The 15,058-nt window shown below is 38.8% G+C and overlaps 1 protein-coding gene across 1 annotated transcript in view; it reads left to right on the top strand.

Moving 5' to 3' along the window:
- Nucleotides 1–5,896: 5,896 nt before the first annotated feature.
- The window catches only part of LOC583396 (cytospin-A), a 41,387-nt gene continuing 32,225 nt past the window's right edge, over nucleotides 5,897–15,058 (top strand). The window contains exons 1-2 of the mRNA XM_783305.5: nucleotides 5,897–6,086; nucleotides 12,899–12,939. The gene's annotated coding sequence lies outside the window, so the exon portion shown is untranslated. The remainder of the gene's footprint in view (nucleotides 6,087–12,898; nucleotides 12,940–15,058) is intronic.

Below are 15,058 nucleotides of genomic sequence, written 5' to 3'. Positions count from 1 at the left end.
CATTTTGTGCTCGACAAAGACACACAGCCTTGGGTAAAGAGGTCCAATATTATTAATTTTTTTTAGTTATATTTTTTCATTGACAGTATACTATTAGATATCAGGAATATTGGATGCTCTGTTTCAAATACAGTCCAGATTGCCGCGCAATGAATTATCTCATGCTTCTTGTCCAAAAACCATATCTAACTGGTTTTTAAAACGGTATCATTTTAATTTCCATTTCCCAGCATTATTTTGAACTGTCTTGAACTGAAGTTGTTTTCCTTTCTTATATTTCGATACCATTACGTCATCCAAATAATGCGGTCATTGTTGCAATGTCAGGAATGCTATTATTACCTCTTATGTAATCCTCGCAATTGACAAAAATATTCCGTCAATGAAGGGAGGGTCGGGTTTTTTTTCTTTCAATTCATTAATTGATGCCATGTCAGAAAGAGCTGAATAATGTGTTACATAACTATTCAAACATTGCAGGTGCAAGCTATTGAACACGGAATCGAATAGCCAAGCTTCCCTATTCATTGGTGCCCTGTTATAGAATTCGTAGCACATCCTAAATGGAATAGATCCGTGTTCTGTTCATTATGCTATGTCAGGGCAGTGGCCTATTGTCATATCACTTGAAGTTTAAGTCAGCAGTTTGCAAAATAAATGAAAATAACATAAAACTTCACTATTATATCAGAAATATCAGTAACTGAAAGAAAACATTTACGGGCAATCTTGACAACATCGGACTGCAAAAATATGAATAATTATGCATCCCGAAATCGTTAAATCAGTAAATCAACATATTAAAGTCATTAACATGCAGAAAGTGCTATAAGACCAAGAAGCAAACCAGTTAGTAGCAGTGAGGCAAAGTGGTCTTGTGGATAAGGCTGATCGCTTCACAATGCAATGTATACTCGGGTTCGACTCCCAGCTTCTTCTTTATACCTCATGTTATTTTTTTCTTTTTTTTTTCTTTACCCCATGATATTGACGTGTCCATCTCCTTTTTTAAAGGGGACACCCCCCCCCCCACCTCCTCAACAAAGGAGAAAATAACATTTGATTCTCTTTCTTTAAAGGTACTATGTCCCTTTTGCAGCCAACCTCAAATTCTGTAGAACTTTGCAGGAATTATGAATATGTCATGTATGTCCTATCTGTGAAATTTAAACGTTAGCAGTGTCCTCATATTCAAATTATGCAAGGAAACCCGTTTACTTGCTAGACTTTACTGTCAGACACTATTGAGTGACTGACTGGCTTTTTTTCTTCTTTTGCAATAACATACATGAAAAGAGTTGTAAAGGGTACATGAGCATTTGTCTACATCAATAACCCACTTTTTGTGATGGCCAAGATTAAACTGATTGAATATTTGCGCTGAAGTTGTTTTCCTTTCTTATATTTCGATACCATTACGTCATCTTTCATACGCCTTCCCGGCATGCACCTTGAGCATTGTATACGTTTCTGTAGATCAATGTAATGCGCTTAGATAGCAATGTACCATACTTGGAACGCAAGCCACCTCCAATCTCATGTAATGTAGTTGACGCAAATAAGGCTCCGTCTCATTTCATCTCTGTCGGAGCTTCTGATACCGATCATGTCGAATTATGATGTTTGGTTATTTTGGCACATCTGCTCCTACTTCTATAATATCAAGTTTTGGTTATATACCAGGCTTATGTTTAGGAATGTCACTAGACGTGAAAAACTAAATGAGAGAGAGAGAAAGAGAGAGAGAGAGAGAGAGGGGAGGGGGCGAGTTAGAGCGCGAGAGCATTATCACAATCTTTATTCCTAGATCGTGTAAGGGATTTCCTGACTACTTGCATATTTTGTAATGTTACTAATTTTTACATAAAGTTTTCACAATCTTTACTCTTTACCAATATATCAGATATAATCTGTATTATAAAGTACCGAAATGTCACGTCATACTGGCCAAGTTATCAAGGTTGCTGGTTCCAAACAATCTTGTTCTAAAAAATGGTGTGATCAACACACAAGCCCCATACCTAGTATGTTTCATTTTGAAGAACTTCAGTACTGTTCTCGCTCATTAATTATTAACTCCATAATATCTCCTAGCATGATTTCATTTAAAATTGCCTAGCACCCCCTCCATTGAGCCTTAGAGATATTAGCTCCATCTATCTCCTAGCATGATTTCATTTAAACTTGCACTAACTACATCCAGCCTAGCACCCTCTCGATCTAGCCTAGCACCCCCTCCATTGAGACTTAGAGATATTAGCTCCATCTATCTCCTAGCATGATTTCATTTAAACTTGCACTAAGTACATCCAGCCTATCACCCTCTCCATCTAGCCTAGCACCCCCTCCATTGAGCCTTAGAAATATTAACTCCATTTCCTAGCTAGTTTGCCATTAATGCTAGTTTTCGAAACTAATTTATGTATAATACTGTTACTTTCAAGTTGCCTTTGATACCAGGTAAGGAAGTAATGTTCGATAATGTCAAAGTCTTCTGCGTCCCAGAAAAAAAGAAACTGAGAATTATCGATGTTTTATCATAACTTAATCAGGGGGAGGTGGTGGTGAGCACTAATTTGTACGGGTGTAGCTACGATGTTGACTAAGTTAACGAAATAAATCTTAATATATTCATGTTGTCGTGGAAAATGACCATGTGCCCATATCGCAAGTAAGCCTACTATACAGTGCGTCCCAGAAAAAACGAAACCGAGAATTAATCACAATTATAATTAATAAATGACATATATTTGTAAAGCATAGATCCTCCTCTTTCATTTGATGTAACTCATATGATGCATATTTCACGCACGAGTGATTAAAAACAAATTGAAGAGAGGGTACCAAAAAGTCATTTGGCGGGCGTTATCTCAATTTCAAAGAGAAAATCACATTCTAGAAAGTTTATTTTCTGCCCTTTCATACGACACCTCAATCAGGAATAACAAAGTTCTGTTTGTTTAGATTAATGCTTGCATTTCCATAATTTGATGAAACGAATTGGTTTTACTGGTTGCCTGCCATAGCAACGAGCAGACTTGACAAAAGACTTAACTCCGTTTCGTTGACAATCAGCCATGCACAAAGAGGACGAAAGAGCCCCCAGAAGCTTAGGGGTTTTGGGCATTAAAATATCCATCAGATTAGCATCCAGTGGACCGCCTTAGGGCAAGCGAATCACTTAAAGAGCGCGCGTGGGGGAGGGGATGGGTGAAAGGCCTCCCGCGCGAAGCGCGGTAACTTAGACGTTTCATTAAATTATTTTCAAAAGAAGACGATTTGTTGTACCGTTCTCGACTATTAGTCCTTGTCTGAATTTAGTTTCCCCATCCCACGCGCAGCGCGGAAGCTTAGACGTTTCATTAAGTTAATATAGAAAGAAGACGATTTGTTGTATACCGTTCTCTACTCTTAACCCTAATTGTCTGAATTCAGTTTCTCCCCCTCTCGCGCGAAGTGCAGGAGCTTCAACGTTTCATTAAATTATTAGAAAAAGAAGACGATTCATTGTACCGACTCTAAATCATTGTCTGAATTTTCAAAAATGTTTCTTTGTCCGATAAAAAGTCACAGTTCGAAGGGGAAAAAATTGCTGGCCGACCGACATAAAAAAATCCCACCGACTTCAACCCCACCCCCCCCCCCCTTTAGCGACGCCCCTGAATGTACAGTGGCCTGAGCGGGTAGGCACAGGTCGTGGTTCTAAACTTACAGAGACACTTCGATGAAGACATCCTTATTTCATGATTGCGTGTGTTGAACTGCCCTGGACTTTACAACTTTAAACCTCCAGGGTTTATTTTGCATATATAGGTATTTATCAAATATCATAGGTAGCAAATAAAAGATGACTAAAAGAGGAATGAAAACAAACAGATAGGAGAGGATGATCAAGCATAATGGTGTGCACCAATCTATAATGATAATGATAACCGAGCCCGGCCAAAATATGCGGGGAGGGGGCTCAATGATATCCGAGCCCCTCACAAAATATCGGGGGGGGGGGGGGGCTCCGTGATGTTATCCGAACCCCACAAAAAACAATTGGGTGATATCTGAGCCCCACCAACATATGGGGGGGGGGGGCTCAAAGATATCTGAGCCCCACCAAAATATGGAGGGGGGCGCTCAATGATATCAGAGTCCCGCCAAAATATTTGGGGGTTTCAATGATATCCGAGATCCACCAAATATATTTTTGGGGGTCAATGATATGCGAGATCCGATGTCTGAGCCCCACCCCCCCCCCCCTCCTCCCCAAATAAATATTTATAAAATGTTTATGTTTGAATGGTAAGCCTGTAGATTATAGGTATACATGAGTTTCATGCTTAGAATATAATGATTGGGGAGAGGGGGAGGGGGGTTAATGATATCCGAGCCCCGCAATAAGTATCGGGGGCGGCTCAATGATATCTGAGCACCACTTAAATATTGGGGGCTCAATGGTATCTTACACTCTTATTTCCACGGAGTCAAATTTCACTCTGAATGGCGTCAGCTGGGAGTCAACTCTATTCCTAGTTAAAGTGACACGGAAAAGGAGTCATCTTGACTCTGAATTGAGTCAATTCTCAGCTGATGCCACACAATCCGAGTCAAATTGATTCGGAATCCGTGTCACTTTAACTAGGAATAGAGTTGACTCCCAGCTGACGCCATTACGGAGTGAAATTTGACTCCGTGGAAATAAGAGTGTAGCCCCTAAGGACTCAATGATATCTAAGCCCCACCAACAAATTGGGGGGCTTAATGATATCTATAAGCCCCGCAAAAAATATTGGGGGGCTCAATGATATCTGAGCCCCCAAGCCCCCCCCCCCCGGTTCCTAAGCCTTTATACGGTCAATGAAGTTTACTTTTCGAAACTTAAAGGGATTGGGTAACTTTGTCTCAGGTTTTGAAACAAAATCCTGGAATGATAGTTAGGGCTAGTTCTGACCGGAAAACGACCCAAATATCGGATTATGGCTAGCTGCCCCAGGGCCTTGTCCTATATACGGATCAGGGAAACAATACTTTTCAGGTCATGTGGAACGGCGGCTCAAGCCCCCCCCCCCCACACTTTTGAAAAAGTATATTAAAGATAATTAAATAGAAAGAAATAGAAAAGAAAGTATGCTCATGTGACCGTAATTAAATGCCCATACCCCTGAGCTTCCGGGGGCTCTGCCCCCTGGACCCCACCTTGTGCCCTAAGGCTGGCCCCCGGATGCTCATATGACCGTAATTTTAATGCCTAAAACCCTTGCGCTTCCGGGGGCTCCGCCCCTTGGACCATACGCCAATTAGTGACCTGCTAGTGTCATGAATAAGGTATTAAAATATGCTCAACTGACCGTAATTAAATGCCCCTACCCCCTGAGCATCCGCCAATTTGTGCTACGCTCTACCTTATCTTAAATACTCTAGCCTCCCCCACTCACTTTCAACCACATTTTTAATCACTTTTATTTCCCATTTAACTCCTTCATTAAACCTCGAAAGGCCCCCAAATACTTGGGGCGGGGCCTGGATCACGAGTATATACTAGTAGTGAGTTGGTTGAAGAACGAAGCCACGTACAAAAGTATAATCGATTACAACAGTTGTGGGGCCGATATTCATAGAATAAAGGTTTTAAATAAAATATTCACTTCTACTTTCAAAAGGACTGGCCCATTTGCTTCAAAAAAATTGTGGAGAGTTATTATTATGTAATTTCTAGAAAAATGTCTACCACATGATTTACCGAGTTGCTTCCTTTTATCAAATATACACGTAAAACAATATGACAGACTGCGCGGAAAGCAAACCGCACGGATCTTCCCTCGGACGATCGTGGCGAGCAGAAAGCCCGCATGTTATGTCCGACGGACAAACGAAACTGGTAGGACAAACGGCGCGGTCACACCGGCCCTCCATAAAACCGCTATTGCTAAAATATTGGCAAACAGTTTCAAATCTTAGCTTCAATGCCCCCAACATTTTTGGAAATGAGGTTGTGCGGAATTGACGATATTGAATGCCAATTTGATATGCACAACGATAGCCAAGCTATAGCTGATGACAGCTCCGAAGCCTTCCTCCTCCCCACGTCACAGATCGTAAGTTTATTCTTAAATTTCATCTTTATTGATTATGAATTACATGATTTTATGAAATGCATATGTACAACTATATATTTTGCTTATGATGCGTGTAATAGTTCAGGGTAAATACCTTCCCTTGCCGTGCAATCGAGTAGCGAGATCTAGGTCTAGTGAGTTTATTCCAGCAGCAGTTGGATTTGACTGAGTGATGTGTGAGACTGTGAGACCGCCGCGCCCAGCTAGCCTAGGCGCTCAGTCGGTGCAAGGGTCCAGCCGCTAGCCGGTGCGGCGATGGGATGTCTGCTCAATCCTAGACCGAAAATTTCTGTCTCGTTCGTTCGTTCGTTCGTTCGTTTGCCTCTCATAATTTAGGTAGGGTCAGTTCCTTTCTTTAGAGACAGAAGCCGGCCGCGTCTTTTTTTAACGCAACCTAGGCCATCCTAGCGCTGCATATTAATATTTGAATTTAATATGATTATTTGCGTTGGTACGGTGTGGTGGAGATCAAAATTAAATCGGCCAAATTCTGGACTAACCAGTAATAATGTCGCAATGATTATGGACAAGTTTACAACCTGGCTAGTCATTCGTTTACGGTAAGCCTCCCGATTTTGTTGCCTTGTCATTTCTTTTAAGTAAACTTAGCTTTGCACTTGTAATTTTTGTATGAAATCTCATATTTGATAAATTATTGCATCAGATTCTGTGTGCGTTATGACTAGCGCATGACGTATAGGTTCCTATTGAGCCAATCAAATGCAGCGGTACGGTAGGATGGCTAGATAACGTTTAAAAAAGACGCAAGCCATAGGGTCTCCTGTGCTAAGTTTACTGACACGATCGTGCCAGTGCAGTAGAGTCTAAAGTCTAGTCTCGAAAGAGATATTTAAAAAAGTAAATGTCTGGTTCAAGTTTCTAGTTTTTATAAGTTAATTTCTTTCACATTTCACAAAACAGAGTTCACATAAATGACAATTTTTTTTTAAAAAGATGGCATCACATACATTTATGAGAAGAGGAATCTTTTACGATCTTTTGACATTAATCAATATTTTCTTTTGAACTTAATGAGGAATAAAAAAAGCAAAGGATGGTAGTTTTCACTGACAAACCAAACCATACAATTTGAGTGTATGAGCAATCGATTCAGGATATACTCATTTTACATCACTCATACCATTCTTAAAATTGGGTTTGCTGACAATGTCAGTAACTGGTCATGATTATATTACCTGTGGAATGACTGATGTTATATGCATCATCCTTTTCTGAATGTTACCAATCCATACAAAAATTAATGGATTTGTGAGATAAAAAGGGGGAAATATCACTTTTGTGCCACATTTTAGAGAGGCTGAAAAACTATAGAAGAGACGTTTTTATCTCAAAATCAACACATGTATCATGTCACCAAATTTCATCTCAAGACCTCTTGATCCACAAAGTGAAAATTCAAAGCCAAATAAAAGGTCCAGAGGTCATTGAACTTAACGTCCTGGTTCAGTCGAGGACGCAGGTTCGAAACTGAGTCACATATTTCGGATGCTGACGTTTAAAGGTCGGTCCACAGACGTAAATAATCATATCTGATTGATACACGTCTGTTAAAAGCCAATTACAAACACCCAAACTTTATGTTGCTCAGAATTGGATATTTGTATTGCTTGTATACACGTAATTGCCTGTTTTAAATATCAGTTTCAACATATTTGACACAATGATTGCAGGAATATGGTTCATTGTGAGATTAGCCAAAAATCATTCAAAACCTCATGCTGTATTAAACAAGCAGTTGGGGATTTTACTTATGATTGTTTAGCTTTTAAAGTCTCATTTACCCCATATACCAAATTTGAGACAATGTGAAAAGGGTGAGGTTTAATCCATTGGTGATTTGACCCATAATGACCCTACAAAAATTGAAATATGTGGAACTTTCCAAATAAGCTTAAACCTTTGAAAACAAAAACAAACCCAAACAAGTTTACACAACTTACTGGCAGAATGTACTGTTTGATCAATAATGAGTTTTGTTCTTTTAACATTTTAAGGATAATTGTCAATTTGAAAAAAGCTTAAAAGTAGCAATGCATTGCACATACATGTAGTGTATTCAATGAAGAAAAGTACCAGACTTAGCTGTTACATAATATATGTGTACATTAACTTGTGAATGGTTGTTTCATATTCCTTTATGTTATTAAATATTCCCATTTTGTTAATTATCATATGAGACTTCCAGGAAAAAGAATTGTTAAATGATGTCAGAAAAACAGGATTATGACATATAATGAAACCATAGATTTCCTCTTTATTATGAAACTTGCTATTGCCAACATGCATCCATAATGATGTATTCATGTTGTATGTCAACTTTGGATACATGCAAGGGAGTCAGGAAACTGTCTTGACATGCATTGATTTATTGCCACATCAAATTCATCATTGTATCCTGCTTTTCTTTCCTGACTCCTGGGGCATTTGACTCCCCGGTTCTTCGTTGATTGACAACAGAATTATTCAAGGAAATTTCTTGTCTCCAGCATAGACATCTAACATTAGCAAATGCGTTTGATCCTATGAAAGGGCTCCACAATTACTTTTTTGTAAAGCGCTGCTGATCAAAGATTTTACAGACTGTATGGATGATATCTACAAGTACAATATGGATTTTTTTTTTAAATTTTGGAAGGTCCGTATAGACATTTTGGGGCTATTTGGGCACCCATGTTAGTGCCGAGCCATGCCTAAATTATGATATTATCTCAGAAAGGTATATTTATACATATCTTCCTCAAGTTCATTCTTTAATTGTTTATATTGGTGATGACACTTGAAACACTTCAAACTACTACTTGAAGCTTTAAGTACATATAATTTGTCCTACTTCCTTCATTTTTATTATGTTTGGTTGGTTTGTGTTTGTTTGTTTTTCTTCTATATAGTATCAGTGTAACAAAAACTAAAATTAAAAATTAAGATTTAGTAGGAATCTTAGGGGTGAAACTTTATTCTCATCTGTCAGTCATGTCTTTGCTAGCACTTCTCTAATTCCACAGGTCAACTCTTTTCATCCATCAAAAAGCCCCTTAAAACCTTGAACTGACTTAAGCTGACTCAGTACACTGATGAAAAGTTAGCTCCTTCTTAGGTTGTTTACTACATTTAGATTGAGTGTGGTATTCAACATTTTACTGGAGATTTTAAATTCTTCTCTAATGATAAAGTCATACATGAGTCTCTGAATATAATCAAAAGGAGTGATTTTTTTTATGTAGATGGAAAGCATGCAATTGGAAATATTGATTGCTAATGATTTCTTATGGTACAATCATAGAATTCCATGGAACAGATGTACATGTATCCATCTATATCATACTAACATTTAAACTTGATGCTGAGTTGAAAGTCAACTTTTTAATAAAAGTAAGCCCAAGGCTTAACTAAGTCTTCCCATTGCTACACATAATCTTATTCATTGTGTCAAGTTTATCATTAATAATATCTCTAGGCCTATACATAGTCACATACAAATACATGGTTCTGAGATTAATTTTAATCTCTCTGAAAAAATGACACACACATCCACAAATTAGGTAGTAAGTAATGTCTGCATATTTCCATGTATGACAAACAAAACCCATTATTTGATCTTAACGCAATACATTAAATTACAGCTATGGTGAATAACTCCTGTTTGCTAACGCGTACAGTTGTGCAAATATGATCTAATAATTATTGCTCTCATGTTGTTTACCCATACACACTTTCGAATCGTGAAGCACACAGTGTCAACTTATCAACATATTTTCACGTACTCTAGCACGTCACAGTACATGTATGGTGAGAACAGGATGCTCTCTATTAGAGGCAGAGCATTTTTCGACAATTATCTCCTAACTACAGGTATTTAAGCAAATAATGTGCTTTTGTTGTGCTCTGACATTTATTATGATATCAGACACTATACAAAGTTTGGCATTCCATCATCACCCACCTTACCAAGGCTTTTGTTCTGAATATTTTTCTTTTTTGTGTGAACTTGGTACAGCAGATCTTTCTCGGTATTCATAGAAAATCTGTCATATTTTCTCAAAAGTGAGTATGTACACGTAGGCAAATGAAACCGGTTGAAACATTTTAAAATGTAGTTTTTCAATCATGGATTACAGGGGGAAAACAGTTCATTGTTTGAACAGATTTTACTCATGAGCATAATTACTGATTAGATTTGGAAACTATTATTATTTATTTATTATTTATTCAAGTTTATTTAAAATAGAGGGTAGGTACATTTAGTTTAACAAAACTGCTTTCCAAGTACGCCCTCTATTATGTTGTAATTGAGTTTGAATCCATTTTTTCCTATCAAATTTTCTTTGAACTGGTAATGTTTAGCTAACAAAAAGACGCTAAGTACTGTCATCGCTCAGCTGAAATTTAACACAGAATTACTTCTTTTTTTTTCTTCACAAGGTTAGATTCAAAATTCAGAGAGAGATAGAAGAGGTAGGGAGGGAACAAGGGAGAGAGTAAGGAAAGGAGGAAGGAAAGAAAGAAGGAAAAGAGAGAGAGAGAGAGAGAGAGAGAGAGGAGAGAGAGAGAGGGGGGGGGGGGGGAGGGGGAAAGAGAAAAGGAGTGAATTGGAGAGAGGAATTCTATTAGAATTGCAACATTTTAGAACTGTATGCATGTAATTACAATGTGAAGGACTTCAATTGTCACTGATTCCCACAGTTCTCACCAACATTTTGACAAATCAACGTCGGTTGATTTACTTCAATGAATCCTTTTCAAATACCTGTTTATACTTCCTTTCTCTCCATTCTTAATAAGTCAAAGCAAATTGTCTGCTGCATTGATTTTCGCTCATCAAGGTCATTTCTATTTGCCTGCGCTGCATGCTTTCAAGAAGTTAGTGTACGCTGAATATGACTCATGCCGCGTTCATCCATCATGGCTAGTAATTTCTGTGCATGGCAGGAATGCCATATTGATATTTCTTTGGTCGGGTCGTTTTGGACAATTGCATCTCAGATCCAAAAATTAAAAAGAGCCGAAGTTGACGTTGGAATACAGGGCATACAAAGGATTGATATTCGGAATTGATAAGATACAAAGTGTTCCTGTTTTGCCATTTTGTTTGTGAACCTTATGAAGGGATTACAGAAGAATGTCCTGCTTTTGAGTGAAGATTGTATGGAAGAGATCTCCATATCTGCACATCTGTGCACTCTGCAAGTAAGTTGTCCATTCTGACTGTTCAAAGGAAGTGCTGATGGCTCGTGAACATTGATACTTCCATGTGTAGGTACTATTTAGTAGTTGTTATGGCAACATGCTGTGAATACTGGAGCATGGATAAGTTGGTGCAGTCGAGCAGACGGGCATTTTCCGTAGAATCCAGCTCAAGTTATCTCTGGTTATTCAGCAGGTCAACGTTATTGATATTCTGCCCAGAGACCCACCAAGAATCAGCTGTACATTGCATCATAGAAGCGATAATGTATTGAAAGTGTCCATAGGAAATTCATTGTTTCATCACCAGCTCGAATCAGGTGTTTGTATGGTTGTTGGCTTGATCAAGGTGCACACTCTGTGGATGAGGCTATCAGCCAGCTACTGGGACAAGGCTGTAAGATCATAGTGTCGGTATGGCTATCTTCTTGTGACTTGCACAGATCAAGGACTTGACGTCAAGTCCCTGCACATGCAGATTCAAAGCTTTGTGTCAGACCGAAGCATAGCGTTTTGTCTTGCTGTTGCTTAGGCCTTTGATTCTGCTTGCTTGACTCCTGTCCCAGTCCATGGATATAACTACAGTTTTGATCCTATCATCATTAAATCTATTATTGAACATTCAGTGTAAATGCTGTTTTATTTGATTCTCTAGCAAAAATGGTTTTCATTTTGGCTAGAACTCAAGATTTGTCCCTAAATGCAAATATGATAAGCTTATTAAAATGCAAGCCACAGATTCTGAAATTCACATCGGACGGTTGCATAACACTCTCTCTTGCTGTCTCCCAGGGGCTGGGGCTCTTAAGATCCTGTTGCTTGATCACCATCGTGTTTAATCATCGATGGACCTTGTCACCGATGACATGTAGGTCAGGGAAGATTGTCTGGGATAAATGTTGTAGTATTTGATTCTCTAGCAACTTTATTTTCCATCTTGGCTAGAACTCAAGATTAGCTTGTGCAAGGCACAGATTCACAACTTTGGATTGGACGGTTGCATAACACTTTCTCTCGCTGTGTCCCAGGGGCTCTTAAGATCCTGTCGCTTGATCACTGTCCTGTTCCGTCATCGATGGACCTTGTCACCGATGACATGATCTAGGTCAGGGAAGTCTGCCTGGGATTCGTGTAGCATTAGTCAGCTCAGGATGAATACTCATTCCAAATGATCGAAGCAGGGGCCAAGGGCTCGCTGTGGTCTTTGTGGATATAATTCGCAGAGTCCAAAAATGTGATGCTCATGCAAAGCGATTGAGATGAAGGTTGTGTATCTACTTTACTGAACTTCTAAGTTCTACTGAACGATCTCATTGTACATGTACATGCATCGTAATACATGTACATGAAACGATGTAATACTGTGAACTTGGGTGTAGGCAGGGCTTCACACATACTTTTTGCAAGGGGGCCCAGAGCCCTATGTACATTTATTTAAAGTTTGGGAGTCTGTGGACCGGGATTCTGGGCGCCCATGTTCCCAAGGCGCATGTTAGTGTCGCACCCTGGTGTCAAATGATATGTTTTCTAAATATTTGCATTATAAACAGTATGCTTATGTTCTTTTGTATTGTCTATTTCTTCTGCAGATAGTCCTATATTCCAGTCCAATGCAACCACAAGCTACAAGGTGAGTACATTTGGGATTCTCTGTTATGTATTTCCTTCATATGATTGGAGTGAAAGTGTGTGTGTGTGTGTGTGGGGGGGGGGGGGGGTGACACCTCTTCGTGTGGGGGATAAGTTCATGTATGTATTCTTTTTGAGATTTCTAGAAAGGGCAAATATTTGTTGCAAACATAGGAGGCATGTTGTACATATACATGTACTTCAAAAAAATGAGTCCATCTAGACTGTATGGGGTAGGGGGAAGCTGATAATGCCCCCCCCCCCCACTACCCCAAAAGAGAGAGAGAAAGAAAAGGTAGGGAATTGAAATACACCCATTCCTAGATATCGTGGAAGGGCAATGGGTTAATTTTGTTGCTACATGTAATAAAGTGGACAAGTTGGCTCTGAAAACTGAGAGGAATGCATGCACAAATGTAAGTACATGTAGGCTGCATGTCTGCGCTTGGTTCACCTAAAGCGTCTACTGTTCTGGGTGTACTAAGAATAGCTCTTGACTATTGTCAATGAATAAATAATGCTAAACAGTCTACCCCATGAAGTGTAACAAAACGAGGGACATTGTAAGAGCACTGCCAGCATGGACTTTCTGTAGTATTTAGACTGAATTGTGAATAGATGGCATTTTGAAAGAATGAATTTGAAGGGGTTTCCTATATGATATTCAGAAAACATGTTCAATCTCTCCCATTCACCTGTTCAGGTGAACATATAAAAACAGTTTTCCCAAATTCACCACTTTGAGATTTCACATGTAGATTTAGTGATCTCGGCTTTTTGGTATGTATGTACAAAGTACAAAGCTTTCTCTGTATATTTCTTCAGAACTTTCACTACCACACATCTCTTATTCCCCTGCTTTCACACAATGCAACCTGTTACAATGGTCGCATTTCCCTTTACAACAGGATGAAAAGTAAAACTGAACAAACTGTTTGAAAGCGAAAATAGCTTTCTATTTTTCGTGCTGATGGAAGTTCTGTTTACAAAGGGGTATAGAATGTAATATGTCACATGTAACCAAAGTAGTGAATGAAATACAAAGAGGAATCAGAAATGGCATTGTGTGCGTAGAACAGCGATAGGGGACTTAGTTACCAGGGGCAGGCCCAGACACAATCAATGTTTACTTTGTGACTTGCTAGAAGGGGAAAGTAAGAATATTCAAGGGGGAAAAAGTTTGAAATGCTGAATTGGTCTAGATACTTTAGGCCTGTCCTCATCAGCTTGAGAGTGCCAAATATCCCGCTATTTCAACTATCCCAACTATCCCAATCACAAATTATCCAGTTAATTTGCGTCTTCATCAGCCCGAAGTTGCAATTAGCGGGATATTTCGTCAAGATAATCATCCCAAGATACTGTATCTTGGGCTAGTTTGCAAAATATCCCGCTATTTATCTGATGCGTTCCCACCAGCCCAAAGGCTGGCACTATGCACGAATGCTGGGCAAAAGATTGCGAGCTAATTTCTCGAGCTTGAGTTTCAAGTTTCAAGGTCGAGTACCGAGCTGATGAAGACGCTATTTTTAACTTCAGGATTATTTCCTAAATCAGAAATAGCAGGTTATTTGGCAATATCTTGCTGATGAAGACAGGCCTTTTGAGTACCTGCTTCTCAGACGAGTGCTTATCAATAAAAGGGGTAAAAATAGAAGAAAAAACAGACAAGTGAATAAGTATTTCACATACCTGGGTGTATTAGCAACAATGAAGAAGCATTTCATTGTATGTTGCAATGAGATTGTCGATAGGAGTTTGTTGAAAGCTTGTCAATTGGAGAAATACTTGTCATCCATTCGCTAATGAATCTCCGACAAGTATTCATGACGTTTTTCTTGTTGCTTCAAGAACCTGCCTGACAACATGAATGATAATGCCTAGGTCAAGTGAGCATATTATCCTTTTGTTGCTTTTTTAGTCATGTTTGCATTTTCTTTTCCCAATATTTATCTTACATAGTACATGTAAACAGTTGGTATGTTCCAATTTGTTCCGTTTGGAGATTAAAAGAAAATAACAGTGTCCATTACACCAAGGCTTGACTCTGACAAGCACATTGAGGATACAGACCCTAAAAATACATTGTATTACTTACCATTAATATTTAAAATCGGTAA

This window comes from Strongylocentrotus purpuratus, unplaced genomic scaffold (genome assembly GCF_000002235.5).
Source record: "Strongylocentrotus purpuratus isolate Spur 01 unplaced genomic scaffold, Spur_5.0 spur5_scaffold_2, whole genome shotgun sequence".
In the NCBI taxonomy this organism is placed as follows: domain Eukaryota; kingdom Metazoa; phylum Echinodermata; class Echinoidea; order Camarodonta; family Strongylocentrotidae; genus Strongylocentrotus; species Strongylocentrotus purpuratus.
The sequence above is the reverse complement of the archived record's forward strand: the minus strand, read 5'-3'. Positions and strand labels throughout refer to the sequence as shown.